Here is a 22,978-nt window from a genome sequence, read left to right as displayed (position 1 = left end):
CCTGTCTCGACTCGTCTCTTGCGCATCCCTACTTAAAGATTTCATTGCACTTTTCCTCCAATCTCTTCTGTCCTGGGATAATCTATTAACTATCCCCTTTCCCTCAAATAGCCTCGTTTCCTGTTCTTCCATTTCATCTTGGGTCTTCCTCTCTTCTTTCTTTCTGTTGTTTCCATCTTTTCAATTCTTTCCCACATAGTCGTCGTTTCTTCATACTACAAGTCCAAGCTATCTCAGTCTCCATTTTTGATTTTTTTTTTTTGAAGAGTCAGCTTAACAGTGCCTCTTATACAGGGTGTTTCAAAACAACAGCGACAACGTTTGGGAAGTGATTCCTTACATCAAGAAAAGACAAAAAGTATATACCAAGTTGGGTGCACAAATGCTTACTTTCGGAGTTATAGGCTGCCGAAAACATGAAAAAACGAACTTTAAAAGCCCATAGCTCCAAAACTATGGGACCTACCGTAGTCGGGTCAAGACTTCATTTAGGAACTAGTATGTGCCCTATCCAAATATCCAAGTTGCAGAATCCTAAGGTACTCAGGCAACATTTTTTTTAGGGGGAGTTCGGCTACGGGCATTTAATTGGAAGTACTCACCAACTACTTCTATAAAAACTATTGACGAAGTACCGCAGGATTCTGCAACTTGGATATTTGGATAGGTCACATACTAGTTCCTAAATGAAGTCTTGACCCGGCTACGGAAGATCCTATAGTTTTTGAGCTATGGGCTTTTAAAGTTCATTTTTTCATGTTTTCAGCAGCCTATAACTCCGAAAGGAAGCATTTGTGCACCATGGTTGGTCAATACTTTTTGTCTTATCTTGGCGTCAGGAATCACCTCCCAAATGTTGTCGGTGTTGTTTTGAAACACCCTGTATAATCGTTCCTTATTCTATCCTTCTTCGTCACAACACAGATCGTCGAACCATCACTTAACGTTTTCATCTCCGCCGCTTCCATTTTTTCCCTAAGCCCTTGTAATTAGCCAGGTTTTACTACTGTACATCATTGCCGATCTTATTGCCGTTTTATATCTACAATCTTTTAACCTACAACTTACTCTTTTGTCACATAGCACTCCGCTAATCCATTTCTAGTTTTGCCAATCAGATTGTATTACGAGTTGGGTTTCTGTATGTGATCCTTCATCCTGGTAGATGTACGATCCAAGATACTTAAGTTTCGAGGGAAGTAGTTGGATCTATCCTTGCAATCGTAAGATGATCCCGTCTTCTTTGTTTTCGTTATTAATTTGAGCTTCTTATTACTGAGAAAGATTAATTTTTGTTAAAACAAACTCAGAGTAAGTTCAAACATTTCAAAGGACTTCTTCTGGTCATGAACAATATATAAAATGAGAATAGGGTGCCGTACGAGACAAAGGTTAAGGCTGTCTTGTCTCGAAAGGGTGTCGTTAAATTGATGTCTCGTCTCGAAAAGTCTATCTGTTTCTATCAGGAAAACTGTGTCTCGTACTGTACAAGTATCTCGTCACGTCCCATGGGTACCCCTAATTGAGGAAACGTAGGTAAATGAACATTTCAGGGAAAATATTTATCGGAAAACTGGGTTTAATGGAGTATGTAACTGAAAGGTTTGTAATGAATAAAACAAAACTCATGAAACTCATTTTAAGAAATTAAAACCATACATAGGCCATACAAATATGAAAAGGAAAATTCAAATATTAATTTATGTGAACAAGTAGATTAGTAATAAGGTGCAATAAGAAGTAATGTTACAGTCTCCCTTAGCCTAACGGGCATAATCGTGGAACATTAAACTGAAAGATTTCATTTATTCTCAAGATGTAATATTAAAAGCAAAATGAATCGTTGCACATTATCTACTATGCTACTAATATGTATTTATAGAAAACATGCTGCACTACCTCCTATGCAAAACGTGTAACCAGAAAAAATAAACAGTTAGGTACTCAATTAAATGGTGGAAGATTTTCTGACTTGAAGTGATCACAATTGGAAATCCAAACAAATATTCAGTCTGGACCCCCTTAAACCATGGATGCACTAGATCCCCCCCCCCCATTACTTTATAAGCTAGTCAGTTTCTTCAAATATAAGTATAAATTTCAGTAGAGAGAGTTAATGTTATGCCAGTCATGGGTGTCTATTTGGTTGATTCTAAGAGCGGGGGATTGTCAATCAAGTTCCTTTAACATAGAATTTATTGTATGAAATAGGTTACCATCAAAAATCATTTTCCCTCTTGGAACCTAATACTACACCACTGCCAAGAACTATTATTATTATTAAGAGAATTAAAATACTTATTTTTGTTTTTCATTGATTTTCCCATGAAAAAATCAAGGATACTATATACCGTGCGAGCTCAACCGAATTCATATCCTACGATCTGGATTAAATTAGACATGATGATCGACTTCGACAGAAGTGTGTGAAATATTTTTGTATGCAGTTAGTTTAGGCCATTAAATTTAAGATAAGAATGAATTGAACATTTTCTTTTCTTTTTCGTAAAACAATTTTTCTATACAATTGATCAAACTCATTCGAGCTCGACCAACCTTGGCCTAGTGGTACACCTGGACAAGTTTAGTATGCATTTGGAAAAATATAGAGTACAAGAGTTTGGTTCCCGAATTATGGGCCATCAAATTTGGAGTTTGATCGTACAAGTTCAACCGAACTCAACCGATTTGGATCAAATTTGGCGTAGTGGTAGACGTTGTTGCCATACAATCATGTGAAATATTTTAAGGGTATGCAAGATTTTAGTTTCCCAGTTATAGACCATCAAATTTTCGAGTTTGGTCTTTGATGTGAAATTTTCACAATACAATTTTAATAAAGATTTGTTTCCAGAATTAATGAGACAATTCTCTTTTCGCAAGAGGAAAGCTTACACTTGTACAATCTTTAACTCAATACATAAATAAACTCTTTAATGTTGAGTTACTACATCCAAAAACATTGCAAATTGTTATGGAATAAGTACAATAAGATTCCTTGTAACAACATGCAAATATACCAGCGTTTCCCAACCTTTTTCAACTTGCGGCACACTACGGGTGTTACTTGGATTCTCGTGGCACACTTATAGATATTATTATTTGTAAATATGAAACATAGTGGTATTTTTTCTGTGATTATTGATCTCTTCACAGAGAAGAAAGCTCTATCACTAGTTTTTCTCCGTGATAAATCATTATGGTTATTTTTTATTCTAATTTAAAAGTAGAAAACAATTGCAATGAAATATTGGACTCAGGTGTTTAAAAATACGCTTTCTTTTTAAAAACTGTATCCAACCTTTTACTAAGAAGGATGATCACTAAATAACGAACGAAGAAACAAATCTCTTTTACTTTTAAAACGCAAATGTAGGTAATTTGTCGAAAGGGTTGAATGATATTTTAAATTTTCAAGTTACAAAATAGTCTTCAACAATAAAGAAGCAATAATGGTCATAACAATGATAATAATTACTTTTTTCAACATTAGAAATGTACAAAACAGTAACCCGATATGAAACTTAAAATTGTAATTCATAGTAATGTGAAATACAAATATACATTTTTCCCTATGTTTTGCAATTTGATTGCTATAAAATTAATAATTTTGTTTCGATTCCTCGCGGCACACCAGCGGCCTATTCACGGCACACCGGTTGGGAAACGCTGAAATATACAATGAAACACACACACAGACACAAACACACAAAATGAAACTTGACATACTATATAATTGATTTAAGACATTTTCTTCTTGTTTCTCATAACCTGAAATACAGACAGTCCTAGTAAACATAGATTTTACGTATAGTAATAAAGTAAATTACTATTATTATCCTGGTCATGTTTCTTTCATTCAATTTTTATCTAAGTAAAAAGTTTTGAAGTGCCAAGGGACGATCTTAGCCCCCTGTGGACGCCCATAGTTAGTGGGTTAAGTAGTAAAGCACTTACTTCTGACGCGAAAGGTTGCTGGTTCAACCATCAGCTATGCAAGTTTAAAGTGGACAACATAGAATCCATGGTGGACAATAGGCTATTTTTTTCCTTGGGTAAACCATTTTCCAATAACTCTCATTCAATAAATGTTTTTCATGTTTAGTTGCATTTTTCACCTGTCCTTGTTAGACTATAATGTCTAATTGTTGGACGTTTCTCTGTTTAATATCTAAAGTCTCTGGAGAAAAGGCTACTGGCTTGCCACACTGCTTCTTGTTTCCGCCACAAAAAGCGCAAGATCTCAAAGACTTAACGATTGGTCGTCACACACCGTGACGTCAAGCAATGTGTTTGCGCGTTTTCTCTGTTTTCGTATAACACATCCTCAATTGAATGAGACTTCTTTAACTTCCCTTTCGGGTTTTCCTTGTTGCTGAAAAAAGAAACTCTTGCAGTCTACCGCTGTGACTGACTAAATTCTCTTCTAAATTTTTACGTTGTCATTAGTCCTATTCGTTGGTCATTGCAATCAATTCCGGTAGACGAAACATGAATTATGATCAATTTCAAAGACTTATTGGGATTCCGGTTTCATCACATTTCCGCATTTGGTAAATTCTTCCTCGGAGAGAATGTGGGCGTGTCCGTCGTTTAGTTATACATTAATCACAACTTTTAAAGTATTGTCGCAATGCTTAGCAAAATTATAGCACTGCGGTTTTCCTTGTTAAATTCCACGTTAAACGTTCTACTTTCTTGTATGCTAACGATGCTATAGCAAGTGTCGTAATGACAGTCAACCGATTTTGAACCTCTTTGGATATTCCAGTGGCTGTGGCAATATCTGTTAGGGGGCTAACAAGAACATAAGCAAGATTATGGAGTAATCTCAGAATGATAAAGTGGGGAAAATGGGATTACGCCAAGGAGACAGAGCAACTACGTATGCGCCAAAATGTCCATTTTCTATTTTCTTATGTCAGCATATCTTATGAATCTTCCCCTAATCATTAAAAGTGTCATTAGTTCCTACATCACAGAATGTGGGAAATTTCAGCTCGAATACAAGTACTGAGCTTTATATATTGCTCAAATCTTCGTATCCAAAACTAGCAGTTGTTCCATACGTCGTTGCTGTTCTATCTGTCTGAATATTCTGATCAAAAGGAGATTCTAGCCCGTTTACCGTAATGTCACAAAGTGTAGCAACTAAGCCACTTAGATAGGGATGAGGTGGCTAGTGAAGGTTACTAGAGAACCTCTAGTAACCTTGGTGGCTAGTTACTTTCGCCTGTGGTTCAAGAAGCGATACGGCAAACTCGTAATTACAATCTAGAGCCTCAACGCTACTAGACTAGTAATACTTGTTCATTCTCTTCTGATGCTACGAGCTCCTTCGTGGCTAAGCGGTTAGCGCACGCGCCTTTGGCGCGGGAAACCCGGGTTCGATTCCCGGCGGGAGCTCATGTTGTTCGGATTCCACGTTAATCAGTAGGTCCCTTCTCATATAGCCTCGCTGCTGAAAGGGATGTTAAACTCACAATCAACTCAACTCTTGTGATGCTAGTCTAAATATACGAGTGGATGTTTCTCAAACTTACAAGAGTAAAATACTAGCTACAAGTCTGTGAACTAGTGTTACAAGAGCACTTGATTTCCTTTACCACTGATTCTGTTTCACATAATACTAGTCAGGCACTATAGACCAGCGTTTCCCAATCGGTGTGCCGTGAATTGGCCGCTGGTGTGCCGCGAGGAATCGAAACAAAATTATTAATTTTATAGCAATCAAATTGCAAAACATAGGGAAAAATGTATATTTGTATTTCACATTTCTATGAACCTCTACTATGAATTACCGTTTTAAGTTTCATACCGGGTTACTGTTCTGTATATTTCTAATGTTGAAAAAAGTAATTATTATCATTGTTATGACCATTATTGCTTCTTTATTGTTGAAGACTATTTTGTAACTTGAAAATTTAAAATATCATTCAACCCTTTCGACAAATTACCTACATTTGTGTTTTAAAAGTAAGAGATTTGTTTCTTCGTTCGTTATTTAGTGACCTTCCTACTTAGTAAAAGGTTGGATACAGTTTTTAAAAAGAAAGCGTATTTTTAAACACCTGAGTCCAATATTTCATTGCAATTGTTTTCTACTTTTAAATTAGAATAAAAAATAAGCATAATGATTTATCACGGAGTAAAACTAGTGATAGAGCTTTCTTCTCTGTGAGGAGATTAATAATCACAGAAAAAATTCCACTGTGTTTCATATTTACAAATAATAATATCTATAAGTGTGCCACGAGAATCCAAGTAACACCCGTAGTGTGCCGCAAGTTGAAAAAGGTTGGGAAACGCTGCTGTGGACCTATGCTTGTAATTTACTATTCACAAGAGATCAGGAGACTTATACTTGCTTCTGCAACTTCACAAATATAAATACGCCGGTGCTCTTCCATTGGACTAACTAAGGAAAGATTCTGAAACCGAGATCAAAATGTAGTCAAGTGACTGTATAGGAAAAAATTATCTACTGATTTATCCAATACTGTTAATTTAGAGGAAGTCAGTTACAAGAAAGATTAAAGTATACAAGCAAAGCACTCAAGCAATGTATTTTTTTTTAATCGCATCTACCTACGTATTTGTTTTTAGTGTGTTTTATTGCTGCGTGTTCCACTTATAAGTTAGCTGACTGCGTATTATATTTAGAGTGCAAAGAAGTGTACAGAACAGAACTAGCATACCAATTACATAAGGAATTTTAAAACGTGGTTCTCCGACCCCTGAAGTTCCTTTATAGTATGTCATGGGTCAAAAAGTCAAACTAAATTTTATTTAAGTTCATTATGACAAACACGAGTATAATAATCATATTTGCACAATTACAGTCTTTTATTAAAATCAAATGGTAGTACTTCAAAGTCATTAACATGCAAATTACAAGTAATAAATTACTAAATCCATGCCGTAGGGAATTGATTGTTTCACAGTTTGGTTTCTTGATCAGTGTTCATGTTAGGAGTACTGCGAATGTAGTGGGTATGCAACATGTATACATGAAAATATGAGTCGTTCCTAAAATTAGAACGAACTCAACAAAAGTTATGTTCAATCTGAACGCTCGTAAATTCATTTGAGGTGTTCGAGTACTAGCATCAAACTGTAATTCTCGTACTTATAAAGGTAATCAAGAAAGTTCTGTCGCTTTTTGTAGAGGTCTATGTAGAATTGGCCTTCACATCGAGAGTTGAATGCGAATGGAGATAAGGCGAAGGTCAGTTGTTGGTGTGGGTATATCCAACATACTACCTGGTTGTGCAGTTCAGTTACACGGTGAACTTGTGTAAGGACAGAGTGAACATGGGACCTCCACAGAACGTCATAGGGGCGTATATGCTGTATGCGTTCAAATTAGGGTCAAACGCCGCTGCAGGGGGTGAAAGATATGCCAGACCTTTGGTGAGGATATTGCAACTACGCGGATAGTGCAGCGATAGTTTACAATCTGTGAGTTTTACGTCCCACGGTTAGGCTAAAGGAGACGGTGATGATGAGTAATGAATGAAATGGTGGAATGAAGAAGGTGGGAGAAACGGGAGAACCCCGAGAAAACCCACGCACACGGTATTTGTCCACCACAAAGTTCACTTGGCGGGGGCTGGGATCGAACCCGAGACCCCAAGCACCAGAGGTGAACGCTCTACCATTGAACCACCGCGGCCCCAGATAGTTAACAAATTTAAGAACGGTGACGAAATACTCGAAGACACACTACGTGCCTTAAGACGAACAAATGTACAAAATGAAGATCTTTAGGCAGCAATTGAGGCGAACAGTGGCCAGAAATGTGGGGAACTGGGGCTACAATTCAGTGTGAGTGGAGAAACCATTCGGCAGCACACCTCCATCAACTTGGGAAGCACTATAATTTGGGTCGATGAGTCCCACATGATTTGACTCCGGGTCAGAAGGCAATGCAAGCAGACACCTGTGTTTCTTTAGTGCCTCGTCTGAGGAGGGAGCCATTTCTGGACAGGGTGTTGACATGTGATGAGAAGTGGGTCCGGTACGAGGCTCAACGGCGCCGTCATCATTGGTTAGCATCCCATGAACCGGTTCCAAAGCATCCGAAACCAGCACTGCACCAGAAGAAGGTCCTCCTGTGGTTTGGTGGACTCCTCGCGGCATCGTGCATCGGGAACTGCTACCAGCTGATCACAGCATCAATGCAAGTATGTACTGTCATCAATTGAACCGTGTTCAAGAAAACCTCAAAACTCTGGAGCGAGCACTTCTGAATCGCAAAGCAGTCCTTGTGTTACAGGACAACGCTAAGCCCCATGTGGCCCGGAATGACCCGGGATACCATTCACACATTCAGATTCAAAATATTTAATTTCAATTCTGTTCCATTATTTTCGAAGTAATTAACTAGCACTGCAGAAAATAGCCAAACCGACAACATTTCATATAGAATTTGACCTACGTATTTATCATGCCACTAGTGAAAATGTTCTGTCCACAAGTTTTTGTAGAACTTTTGGGACACACAATTTACAAGGACTTAAGGACTTTACCTTTTAGGTTGTGAACCAGTGGGCTAATAGTTATGAGAAATAAGCTCATGAAATAGAGGAAAGGTTGAGAGTTAAAATTATGGATACCACGTACTCAAGCTGAGTAATTGTGGATAAAATACGCAGGTATACACACCAATTAGCTTTCCTCCGATATAAAGCACTCTGACTGTCTACAGTGCCAAAGAGCCAGAATTTTCACAGAAAATAATGTCATTCTAGAAGATTCAAATCTCATGTGACGCGATAAAGAAATTTTGTAAGTGAGAAATTGTACAATTTCTTTATTTTTTCCTTTTCTCAAAAGCAGTTTGAGGTGTCTGTCTATGGCAGGTTTTGAGTCGGTATGTATTTATGCAAAATGAAATTAAATGAAATCTTTGAGTTTTACGTCCCACGATTATGCCGGTTAGGCTAAAGGAGACGGTGATGATGAGTAATGAATGAAATGGTGGAATGAAGAAAGTGGGAGAAAACGGGAGAACCCCGAGAAAACTCACGCACACGGTGTGTATTTATGCAGAAGTACATATGGATTTCAGTTTTACGTCTCATGGTTATGCCGGCTAGGCTAAAGAAGACAGTGATGATGATAAATAGATTGAATGGTGGAATGAATAAAGTGGGAGGAAAGTGGAGAACTCCGAGAAAACTCACGCACACGGTGTTTGTCCACCTGAAAGTTAACTTAGCGCGGGCTGGAATTGAACCAGGGACCCTACACACCAAAGGTGAACGCTCTACTGCTGAACTACCGCGGCCCCAAAAGTTCATATGTTTAATAAGTTGTATATATATATATATATATATATATATATATATATATATATATATATATATATATATATATATACCATAATACTTGACAAGTAGACACAGGGCCTTAATGCTACCCGTAGCAGTATCCCTAGTTTTATGATATGCAACACCATGTCCGTGATTTTTCTCCCGTTTCTCTCCACAATATGATTGTACTGATTCTTCCATCATAATCTATTTGCGTTCATTATAACTTAGTTCTTTTTTCACTCAAAGGCTTAAGTAAGGCTTTGTGTGAGGCTGAACTAAAAATTATTACAAAACATAAACGAGATGTAAACATATTTTTCATAGAGATCCTAATGGAACACCAAATTACTTACCATCTGCGAAAACCATTTCCTACTGCACTCACCACTCTGGTGGCGCATGACAATTCATTCAACGAGTTACATAATGCAAGGATGACCATTCTCCCTACAGCCCATGACCCATTGCCCAAAAGTTTTGCAGAGGTTCCCAAACTTGTTTACCAGGTGCCCCTTCTGGTGACCTCTGGATACTTCACAGTCGTTCCTGTCGTTGGTCATAAGCACATTTGTGGAATCTCTTCTCTTAACATTGAATTATCTAATCTTTATTATTATTATTATTATTATTATTATTATTATTATTATTATTATTATTATTATTATTATTATTATTATTATTATTATTATTATTATTATTATTATTATTATTATTATTATTATTATTATTATTATTAATTTCTACTTACTTCGTAAGACAAGTTTTTGAATGCTTGTTGTAGTCCTACACTGAAATAACATTTTGTCCTGTTTCTGATAATTCTGTAAAAAAGCTAATTGTATAATTATTTTAGTTTTCAATAACGTAGTAATCTTGAAAATTCAATAGGAAAGGCCAAATATCAAACAGTAGCTTTATTGATAATTTCACAGTTTATTTCTCTCAGTAACTTGTGCCTCCCGGCCTTTGTAGAGGTCTGCACGGGCGGATCAACTCTACACAGCATATATCACTTTGGGCTCGGGCTGGGCTCTGGCAACACCACCTAGATTTCTCAAATCTAGGTGGTATTGGCTCTGTTTGTAAATTTTTAAATATGCAACCATATTTCTCGGGCCTTTTCGGGCCTAACTTGCAACGATATCCATCGGACCGTTCTTTCTGGGGAACTTTTATAGCACAACTGCAGGATTGAATCTTTAATTGATGAAAATAAAAGTAGAATTTTGTGTTAATTATCAAGTTCCTGTAATTCGGGCTTATTTGATCATCACACGCACTCGGGCCGGGCTCGGGCTAAATATTCCAGCCCGTGCAGACCTCTACTCCTTTGCTCGCTCTTCACGTTCATCAGGGTGGAAACCACTATATTTGTAAACATTGTGCTCCCTGTATCCAAAATCAGTAGTCAATGGTTCTGTCCTTTTATATGCCGTGAGTACGCCGTTGATTAAAAGGTGCTTGTATCTAAATTATACAGTTTTTATACTATTTTTTAAAACTTGGTAATTGTTTTAACTTGTTAACAATGTAGCCCTATTCAGTAGATACTTTTTAAAAAATCGATTTTATTTCTCATTTGCCAATACTATTTCTATATTTACTTTGTAACGGAATTTGCCAAGTTTCTCCTAACTTTTAATTGCCCACCAAGCTTGATCTTAGATGCCACAAATCTTTAGATAAAAAGTGATCTTTGAAGCTCTACAAAGAACAATAATCGATCAGCACAAGATCGATATGTATCGATATCAAAACTGCTGATTTCATGCATCTTCATATTTTAGTTTAATATCCTACGAATATGCACCGAGGCTCAAGGATACGGTGATAATGAGCTAGATCATAAAGATGGAATTAAGAAAGTGAGAGGAAAAGGACAACTTCGAGAAAGCCCACGCATCTAATTTTGTTCATCACAAATTATACTTGACGGGAGCTGTAATTGAACCAGGGATCCCATCTCACGCACCAAATATCAGAAGCGAGTGCTCTGTCAGTGAACTATCACTGCCCTAATTTGTGCATCATTTACACATGTCACATGCTAAGTATGGACACGGAATGATAACTATTTAAAAACTGATACATCGTACTGAACTCCCAACTAGAAGTTCTATGAAACCTTTTCTAGTTGTAATAATGATGGCAAATAATTAAATATTTTAACAAGATAGGAATGTTAAATATTTTAACATTAGTACCATCGGATGTGAAGTTTTTTTAACTAATAACATTTTTTTTTAATATTTACATTTACCAATTACCCATTTATTACTGAATATTAATGACTCAACTGCTCACACTGGAAGCTTTCATGATAAAACTATAATAAACCGCTGTAAATAATGTACTATCTAGCCTGGCATCATTCCAAAATTACAATCAAGTGTAACACGAGAAATACGGCTGATACTATAATTATAATCAATGTATGGTATGATACTATAGTAATAACACTGGCGGATTTAACTCGGGTCGGGGCAGCCTAGACCCCCAGTGTTTTAAGTGACAAAAAAAAAAAAAAGCTATTATTTATATATTTTTGAAAGTTTATAGTAAACTCAATATATCTATCATATTCTGTGTTCTGGCTGCACTTCAGTTTTTTCCTCCTAGATCCGCCACTATGTAAATCAATGTAATTAAAATAAAGACCTATGATATGACTGGCGTTAGTTGGTAGTTTGCGTTGCTCATTGACTGTATGTTGGTTATGCTCATGGTTATGTTTAACTTGGATGATACTTGCATAAACTGATTTATTCTTTTAAAAAAGTACATTATCAAACATTGGCTTTTATTGTTTTTGGTTGTGTTATGTTGTCATATTAGTAATTAAGTATCGCTGTTAGTTTTACAGGATTATTTTACAATAAAGGATAACATTCGTAAAAATACGATAGTATTCATAATGCCATAATAAAATACTCCAATATACAATATGGATATACGCATTGTAGATATGATATACAAATCCATACAAGCTTTTTACCCTGTATATTGTAAGTCATTACCCTCATTTTTGTACAATTTTACATTTTACAAAATATCTCAAAGCAAGAAACAATATTAACATTTTAAAAGAGAACAGTCTAGAATTTGCTCTGAAATAGAGTGAAAAAAATGTTAAGAGTTTTCTTCTTCACTGAGAAATACAAAAGGGGTATTATGACATCATATGCTATTATATCATATTTCTAAGCTAAAATCTAGTGTGTGGAAATTTGTTTCTACTTTATTTCGTGATGCGTTCTACATTCTAGACCATTTTTTAAATTTTAGTATTGTCTTTTGTTAATCAGAGACATTACAAATAGAGAAGGGTTATTACAGGGTCAGACCTTAAAGTAGTAGGAATGTTTTTTCCTTTTTACAGACTGACGGCGGTTACTCCACCTGTTGTTGATTGAGGTGGGTCTAAGGAAAGACAGGAAGCAGCGCCAGTCGGCTGCCAGCCATAGCAGGGTAAAGCCATCGTAACCTCTGCGACTGACCCTCGTCACGCTGCGTCATGGCCAATCTTTTGGAACAGCGTTACGTCATCAAATTTTGCGTGAAGCTCGGTAAAACTGGGAAAGAGACTCATGAAATGATCAAGACGGCGTACGGTGATAACGCCATTAGAAGCTCAAGTGTGTTTGAGTGGCACAAGCTGTATAGGGAGGAGAGAGAAGTTGAAGACGCTGCACGGTCAGGACGACCTTCGAGCTCCAAAACAGAGGAAAATGTTGCAAGAGTGAAAAATTTGCTGGACAGTGATCGAAGATTAACTGTTCGCATGATTGCCGATGAATTTGGCATTGCTAAAACCCAAGTTCACGAAATTGTGCACGAACAATTGCAAATGAGGAAAATTTGTGCAAAGTTGGTGCCGCGAGTGCTGACAGGCGAGCAAAAGGACGTTGGCAAACGGATCTGCCAGGACCTTATCGAAGAAGTGAGTGAAAATCCAAACTTGTTAGACAATGTGGTGACTGGGAACGAGACGTGAACGTTTGAGTATGACCCTGCGACCAAACGTCAAAGCGCGGAATGGCACACCCGAAATTCCCCACGCCCCAAAAAGGCGCGCATGACGAAATCAGAAGTGAAAAGCATGCTCATTTGCTTTTCCGATTCACAAGGAGTGATCCACAGGGAATTTGTTCAACACGGACAGATTGTCAATGCAGTTTTTTTATCTCCAGGTCCTGGAACGGCTGAGGAAACGCATCGTCCGTGTCCACCCAGCCATCGCCAACTCCTGGTGACTGCATCATGACAATGCGCCGAGCCACACAGCCTTTCGAGTGGTGGCGTATCTGGCCCAACATAATATTGCAACCTTGCCTCAGACACCCTACAGTCCCGACCTTGCCCCACCAGACTTTTTCCTCTTCCCCCGCCTCAAAACCACCCTGAAAGGGCATCATCACGGCTCGGTGGAAGCATTACAACAGGCCGTGACGAGGCAGCTGAACAGCATTCCAGTTTCCGCCTTCCAGGAAGCGTATGGAAACTGGAAATCCCGCTGGCAGCAGTGTGGATGTAGGAGAATCATATTTCGAAAAATATTAAGTGTAAGTGTTATTTCTTTCAATATCTTATTTTTAATTGACTCAGTCTTACTACTTTAAGGACTGACCCTGTACGCGATCGATGTGGTGATTTTCTTAATTTGGACCACATGAATTTATATTTATTTATTTATTAAACAAATTCCCACATACAGCATAATTGTGTTATTTTACACAGGGAAATGTCAACAAGCGGGAAAAAAAGAAAAAAAGAAAAAGAATTTAAAAAATAAACAACAATAATAACATCAATAGTATTAACAAAGAGTGCACAAGTAATATTCTTTAGCCAGCACGCGTTTTATTGCTCTTTCAAACACCGGGTAGCCCGAAAAAATGTCCACCTCACTTGTTAGGTTATTATAATAGTTGGGTACTCGGTGAAAAAGAGACCTCTGTATAATTGTCAACCTAGGGCGTGCAAGATGGAATAGGTGGGTATTCCGGGTTTTGCGGGAAGGGATATGTAAGGATAGTTGTTGAATTAGGGTTTCTGATCTTAGGTTCCCATTTACAATCTTATGAAGAAACTTCAAATCAGAGTTATTTCTGCGTACTTCCGGCGTCTGGATATTAAGATATTGCAAAATTTCCTCCTTAGTTAATATTCGATGTGCGGGAACACGAAAACGTACTATTGCAATAAAGAAATTGAGAACAGACTCAAGTCTAGAGAGATGTGTAGGTGCGGCCATGACCCATATGAGAGAGCAGTATTCGATCTTGGGTGCTATTAGAGTTTTATAGAATGTTGTTAATGATGCCACAGTACGTAGTTCAGTGAATCGGTAAAGAAGCTCCAGCATACGCATTGATTTCTTAACTATTGAGGAGATGTGGTCAGAGAACGAGAGTTTCGAATCAAAGATGACACCAAGATCATTATGACTGGCAGAATGTGTTGTAGGGGAATTGTTAATATGGTATTTGGAGGGAACAGGAGACTTTTTCAGAGTAATTGTAATAGCGTCACATTTCTTACTGTTAAGTTTCAATTGCCACATTTCACACCAGTCTACAAGATAATTTATGTCTTCCTGTAGGGCAATTGTGTCATGGAAACATGATATTTCTATATATAATTTGCAATCGTCAGCAAAAAGCAAAGACCACTAGGATTAACTGATAGGTGAGAGTAGAGATCGTCCGTATACAGGACAAATAGCAGGGGCCCTAGTACGCTTCCCTGAGGCACCCCCGAGATCACAGGTTGGGGGTTAGAAGTCGCCACTGAAATAACAACTTTCTGTTTACGGCCCTTTAGATAGCTGTTAATTAAAGAGAAAAATTTACCATGTACATTAAACCTATTGGAAAGCTTGTGAAGAAGAAGAATGTGACTGACAGAATCAAAGGCCTTTGAGAGATCAAAATAAATGACATCTAATTGAGTATTGTTATTTATACATTGAACTGCACAGGAAAGAAGAGTACTTAAGTTTGTGAGACTTGAGCTTTTCGGTAGATAGCCATGCTGAGAGGTGTGAATGTAAGGCGACGTGAATTTTAGAAGAAGAATTTGAATAATTAATTAAGTGCGAGCGGTTCGATTACCAGTGGGGACACTCGGCTGGTGTAAAATCTTTTCCAGACCAGCCACCCTGTATGAGCTTTTCCTGGATTTTCCTCATTCACGCCAAGCAAATGCCGGGATGGTACCTAACATAATGGTTCAAGCCGTTTCGTTCCTTCCTCATTACTTTCTTCCTCTCCAGTTCCCCAGGTAATGTGATCGCCGAGGAACGTCATCCCTCATACGTGACGGGCTAGCATGGCCATAGATGACGAAAACCCAACGATCTAATTCCCTATAATTAATTAACAAGTGAAGTCTTTGATAGCACATAAATTTCTCTCCAAAACTCGATACTGACACGAATTTACTCTTTTGGAATCGTATTTGATTATGAACAGGAATCACTGATCCTAAATTTAGAAATAACCCAAGGGATATGTGTACTTACTTCATTCTGTAATTCTGTTTGAGTTGATCAATTATAAGAATGATTAATTACAACTAAATCGTCTACGATACTTCAACGTTACAGAGGAACTAAGTTAAAGAATTACTTAGTTCGAAAAAAAAGTTTTCTTTTGTGTGTAGAATATTACTCTCATTTCTCACTGATTGACTGATCTGTTGGTTCCATGTTGATGTCCCTTACTATCTCCTAAGATCTATAATGCGGATTTTACTGTTTAAAGTGTGACAGAAACAGCAGAGTCATACTTAGAGGTGTATTGTCGAATTACGGGCATAGCTGCAGCATCGTCATTCTCATTTTCTGAGAATGGGTTTTAGAACTCCAAGTTTTTTTTTTTTCTCAGCTAATAACATCTTTTATTCTGAATGGGGCATTTGACACTAATCACACATACTTTTAATGTGTGGGGCTTCTGTCAGCAAGTCTAGTGAATGTCCTGTCCCACGTATCTATGATGATTAAAAATTCCTGCCATACTACCTTTCTCTGTTGTCGTTAATTGGGAGGGGTCAATAGTAATAGTTGTATTCAGTTCTGCAACTGAGACATCAACAGATTTCCCAAATTTCTTTGGTGGCTTTATATATATTGTGAACAGGATTACGAGTAATGGAATTGTAAATGTCAACAATACAAATTATTATTGGCCAGTTCTCGTAATAATCCAGGGATATGAGCTTTCGAATTGGTAACAACGATAGGCGTCAGTTTCTACACTAATTATTGGTTCTTTAGTTAACATGTACTTGACAATGTTTGTGAATTTTTTGAAAAATCATTCCCAACCGCTTATGGAAAAAGTAATTTTGTCAGAAATTATGGTGTATGTGCGTCAGAAATTGTGGTTTCAATTAGGGATTCTCAGACACATGCTGCTCGAAGATGTAGTGCAGAGAACGCAGAGAAGAGTTAGATGTACGCTCTCAAAATATTGAATAATAGGAAGAGGTTCTGTTTTCTATAAAATATATCCATCCTTCTTGTAGTGATTATTATTTCTGTGATGGAATCAAGGACTTTGTTTATTAGAATAGTCTAGCTACAGCCGAGGCAATGAATTATCACACCATTTCAGGTCATAAATGAGTTTCCGTGTACAATTATGTCCATACACTCAACTTGGTATTTCTGTTTGCGGTTTAAAGAAAACAAAACCAACTCCACTTTCCATTTGTAATTTTAAAGTTAATGTCTCACAGAGATATCATTCATACATCGCTGTGTCCAAATACCTGTATTATTTATTGTCTGTAACTTGCTGCTTTTTTCTATTTTGAATCTTTATTTATTATTTTTTTAAAGTTATAATCATCAAATAATTTTAATCAAAAATTTACTGTATCACATGTTAAATAATGTAACTGCTAAGCAGAGATGTGCGTCTACGCGTAAAAAACGATAGTTTACGTTTACGTGTCAACTATGCGTAGACAATGTAAACAACGTAGACTATGTAGAATATGTCAACAACACGTAATTTAATATGGCGTCGTGGACAATAAAGGAGCTTTCTCTTGTCGTTACCTTGCGAAATTGCGTACAAAATAAAATGCCTAGACCAGCGAATAATAACTTTCGATTACTTAGTTTCGTCTTGAAGGAAAATGAAAAATATTATGCATTTTGTAAAATATGCAAGAAAAAATTGGGAAATACAGCAGATTCAAGACTGGAAACCCACAGGTGACAATTAGTTTTGTAAGTTTCATTATAAAAGCAGTGCTCGAAGTGGAAAATCTAAGGAAGTGGTATGTGCAGAGCGCAGTAAACATACGGATTAGATAATTCCCTCTACTTTTTGTATGTTAGTCGTTTCCCTAATCTTTCGCTGCACCGAAGCAAAACAACTGAATGAGGAAATATGAACAAACGAGCAACGAAATTCTTCCTTACATTTGTTAGTGGTTGTCTACATAGTCTACACGGGAAAAGGTGTGATGTAGATTACGTATAGATTACAGTAGACAATCACGTAGACGTAAAATTATAGTTTACGGCACATCACTGCTGCTAAGTAATAGGTAATATAAACATATTTCGTATTTAGTTCATGGTTTCATACTTGTTTTAAAGAAACCAAAATTAACACCACTGTCTATTTCAAGAACCTGTTTGGATTATTTGCTTACTTTTTTTTACGTATAAAAGAAAGAACATAAACTACATGATAATTAGATAACTTGGTTCTAGGAACAATTCTAGAATTTTCTTGGTACCGTATTTTCTTGCACTATACTATTGTGTAGTTCATTCCTTATCCAACATGAAAATAAAATTCTTCTACACCATCCATTTTAGCTTACATCCTCTATTTTTACGCATCGCTGCATTCCGTCTTCTCCAATATCATTTTAATTTTGTTCCTAACAGCGTTTTCATCGGCAGATGATTGATGTGGGGAAATGAGACTTCTATTTCTTCAGAATTCTTTCCTCCCTGAGGGAACCGATGTTTTTCTTATGAATCAACTTTATACCATCTCCCCTTCCAACTTTCAATCGTTAGCAAGGAAAAGTCCTCGGATGACATTAGATAACCCACTTAGGCTTCTGATTGGCACTTTGGATTTTTGTGTGTGTTCTTTTTTTAAGAGGAAATATTGAACTACGACTATGTATGCTTTTACCTCCTCTTCCTCTGACATCAACATATGTTGCTAATGGCAGGCTGAAGAACTATTGTATGTCTTAAGTTTGATCTAAATTTCTCTCTCGGGGGAAAAATGTGAAAATTGTTCAATAATTTCGTCCTAATTTATTATTGCTGCAAAATACAGGGTGGTCTATAAGTCACTTGGAAAAAAATGTAATTGAAATATATTAATTATCAACTACGAAACTATGAAAATATTACAAGTTAGATCATAATATTAAGTTGAGTTACCTCAGTCAAATGACTAACGTGATCTGCATCATTTTCAATACATAAATTACATGTTTTAAACATAGAATAACATATTACATCATTTATATTGTTGGATGATAGTTTATCAATGATAGTTTGCTCTTCTAAATATTATAGATAGATATATTATATATTATTACTCCCCAGGTGTGCTGGTAATTGCGTCATGTAACCACAAGTTTTGAAGTACAAAGACATCTTCATGATTTTACAATTTTCTATTCATTGTAAACTTACTGAGCTATAAATGTAACAAGGCTTGAATCCTTCATTAAATCACATATTACAGCGTATTATTCATGAAACACGTATTGCAACAAATCGTACCATGACGTACTGTTTACATCAATTAAGTACTCCTATTTTAGCCAATTGAAAACTGAATAACTGTTAATGTCAAGTGACTTATGGCCTACGTTGTATATTTCAATTCATTATTAGAGTAGTTAATCCGATAATTTTTTCTCACATTAATTGAACATTCGTTATTCGATTGCTCGTTACTCAAACAAGTATTCAAACGTTCTTTGGTTTGTGTTATTTCTTTGTTTATTCTAGTAAATAATTAGAATATTCGTATAACAATTCAAACAATACATTTTGATTTTAACAAAAGAGACACTGACCAAAGCTTAAAACTTTACTTTATTTTAAATTATAATTTGTAACTGTTTCGGATATCTAGCATATCCTTCTTCAGACACTATCGAAATTAATGAAAATACAGACATATATATATATATATATATATATATATATATATATATATATATATATAACTGTTGTTATAACAAAGTTTAAATTCTTTAACCGTCATATATATAGTCATTGTTATAAAAAAAGTTTAAATTCTTTTAACAGACATATATATAGTCATTGTTGTACTTTTTTATTTTTATTTATTTATTTTTCTTATTTACTGAGGCCTTCAGCCAATCCTATAAGTCTTCGTGTTCACTTTCCAATTAATCACGTTCTTTCATTTTTGGTTCTTATAAGGGCCTTTTATTTATTTATTTATTTATTTATTTATTTATTTATTATTTTTCTTTTTCTCTATGTTATTCAAACTTCCTTGCCATAATTCATTAATTGGTAAGCCCCCTGTCCAGTTCATCAGTTTATCTCTTCCTACCTTCTTTATCCAATCCGCTTCTTTCCACTTCCTTATTATCATTCTTTTCTCCATCTCCAATACTTCCGTCTTATCCCAATTAATTCCGTGATTCGTCTCCTTAACATGTTTGTATATGGCATTGGTATCTTTTTTCCTCCTAACATCATCTTCATGTTGTTTTATCCTTTCTTTCATTATCTTTCCTGTCTCTCCTATATATGACATATCGCAGTCCTCACAGTTAAAACAATTAATCCAAAGCCATGAATAGTCTTAATACATTTTGATTAAAATTTATACATATTTTAATAACTACCTAATCTGGTCATAAATACTGTTACAAAGGAAAAGATGAAAAGTAGCAATATTGTGAAAGATAATTTCATATGCATAGAGAATACATGGTCTGACAACAGTTTGGTTTAGTCATATTTCAAAATGATCGCCACTAGAATGCACTCAGTCTCGGAGCTGTCGAGTCATTCGTCTATTGGTGCCGCATCCAGAGGAAATGTCACCATTGCAGCCAGTAAAGATCGCTTCACACTGTCAACTGGAGGGTGGCTCTTTTTTTGCAGGGAATACCCTCAAGTATTGCTCATAGTTTGCAGTCTTGGGAAGTAACGTAACGCAAGTAACGTTTCCTAGTAACGCATTACATTTTTTTACAAAGTAACTGTAACGGAACGCGTTACAAATTTTTAAGTAACGTATCTAGTTTGCGTTACTTTTTTCGCGTTACATTTCGGATCAGTAACTACAATATATGTATATTTTTTTTCTGAAACAAATGTTTCTTTCCTGTAAGTGAATTTCTCAGAATAGAACAATGGAGCATGAACGATGTCAGCGATCGACGATTCCTGCACTGTTCGCCTTTTCCCGTTTCGCCTAATGACCTCTAGCAATGAAATTTGCATGTAAAACCTGTTATCACTTTTCATCTTAATGTAAGGCGGAACGGGAAATCTCGATGTGCATCTTCCCGTTTCGCCTTACGAACTTTATGTTGGTAGGCTTGCAAATATATTCATAGATACAATTTGATTTGTTCATTTATATAACAAAATATAGTGCCATTTGCTGTTTTGTGGAAGATGAGGACAGCCTCAGTGAAATAACGTGTACTGATTGCAAACCTTTGGAAGAGATTTTCACAGCTCCAAATCAATACATTCAGTGGGTGAACTACGAGTGCAATAGTACTGGTAGTCTATTTTACTTTGATTGGTGTTGTTTTTATAAAGATGGAGAATGAAAATATTTTATCGTTCGAACATTTGAGAGAATAATTTTCTTAAAAGCTGAAGATGATGGCGAACAGAATTTAAAAGTGAAGTGGTGCCTCGGCGGGAAATATTTATCAACCACTAGGGTGCCATAATTAACGACATACAATAAGGGGTTAATATGAATGAATTGTGTTCTGATGAGCAGGCCTCTTTATTGATGTAATGTTAGATGGTATGTAATATTAGAGTTCTTTTAGATCAGTTTTCGTATCCTAAAGTCCCGTTGATTATAGAGTTTGGAACAACTAGCTTTAAAAAGCATGTATCGATTTTAGACTTATTGGCAAGTTTTGATTCACCCCCAGTTCATGTGTTCTCATTTTGTCAGTTGTAGTGTAATGTTTCTCTATATTCTGTATTTTTAATTTTACATAGCAACATTGTTAAGCAGAATAATAATAAGCAACCATTTTTTCTAACAAGGGATGGGCATAAATCAAGCTAAAACTCGACTCGAATCCAAGTCGAGTTTCGAGTCGAGTCAAAAGTAATATTCTCGAGTCGAGTCCCGAGCCGATTCACTGCTTTTGGCGTCGAGTTTGATAAATGGCTCGCTCGTTTTAACTCGTTTTGAAATCATGGCCTGATTACACTGCAAAGTGAAAGCCATGATAAATGTAAGCTAAGCAGTAATATGGTACACTTTTAGTGTTGCTTACGAGGAACACTGCTCGCATCTCGTCTCATCTCGATAGCAAGACTACAAAAGATTTTTTAAATAACAAGCTTACCTCGGCTCAGCTTAATTGAGCCATGGCTCGAGCCGGTTCGCTTGGAATGAACCATCGGCTCGAACTGGCTTGGTTGGGATGAGCCATCTGCTCGGTTCGACTCAACCAAGCGAAGGGCTCTAGCTGACTCGGTTGGGTGAGCTGTTGGCTCGGCTCACTTCTCGGTTTGGGTCGATAGTGAATGAGCTGTGAGCCGATCTGCTCGAGTCGTTGACAATTCTAAACCTGGCTCGGCTAACTTCTCGGTTTGGGTCGATAGTGAATGAGCTGTAAGCTGATCTGCTCGAGTCGTTGACAATTCTAAACCCAAGCGGAGCAGTTTTGAAGATATTTGGCCAGTGCCATATAACTTTTAACAATGTTTGGTTTGAGCCCGAATACTCAACCTAGACCCTCAACCCAAATTCAGAAGCTCGTGAACAATGTCCTTGACTCTTAGACTTCACGACTACCGAGGTTGGCAATCAACTACTTTCTTAGTATTCAGATATAAACCGCCTATCTTTCATGTGTATACACTGTGTTATAATAATAATAATAATAATAATAATAATAATAATAATAATAATAATAATAATAATAATAATAATAATAATAATACGTTGTAGTAGTACCATTGATTATAATTATATTGTCTATGTAAGATACTCGAAACCATACACCAGATTTGGTTCCACTCGACTCGAAACTCGACCCGAACTCGAGTCGAGTTGGAGGAAATTTTTCAAGCCGAGTTCTCGGGTCGAGCTCAAAGATGTCTGTTTCTAGTCGAATCGAGTTTCAAAGAAAACTTGCTCGAACTCACTCGTGCCCATCCCTACGAGTAACGTAGTTTAGTCAATGTTACATTACATCAAAATGTTCATATAGCTGTCAAGTAAAAATTTGTCCTTGCATTTACATAAATCGATTCAGAACGTGCAATAATAATAATAATAATAATAATAATAATAATAATAATAATAATAATAATAATAATAATAATAATAATAATAATAATAATAGCGGTAGTAATAGTAGTACGGAAAACTGAAGTAATAAGATTTTTTCACATATTCAAAGTTTCGGAC

The 22,978-nt window shown here is 36.3% G+C and overlaps 1 pseudogene; it reads left to right on the top strand.

The window, feature by feature from the left end:
* Positions 1–12,834: 12,834 nt before the first annotated feature.
* On the top strand, positions 12,835–13,314 carry LOC145679303 (protein GVQW3 pseudogene; annotated as a pseudogene).
* Positions 13,315–22,978: the final 9,664 nt, after the last annotated feature.

The sequence above is a fragment of the Thermobia domestica genome, chromosome 2, assembly GCF_964235325.1.
Source record: "Thermobia domestica chromosome 2, izTheDome1.hap1.1, whole genome shotgun sequence".
NCBI lineage: Eukaryota > Metazoa > Arthropoda > Insecta > Zygentoma > Lepismatidae > Thermobia > Thermobia domestica.
This window is presented reverse-complemented; position numbering and strand designations above follow the sequence as displayed.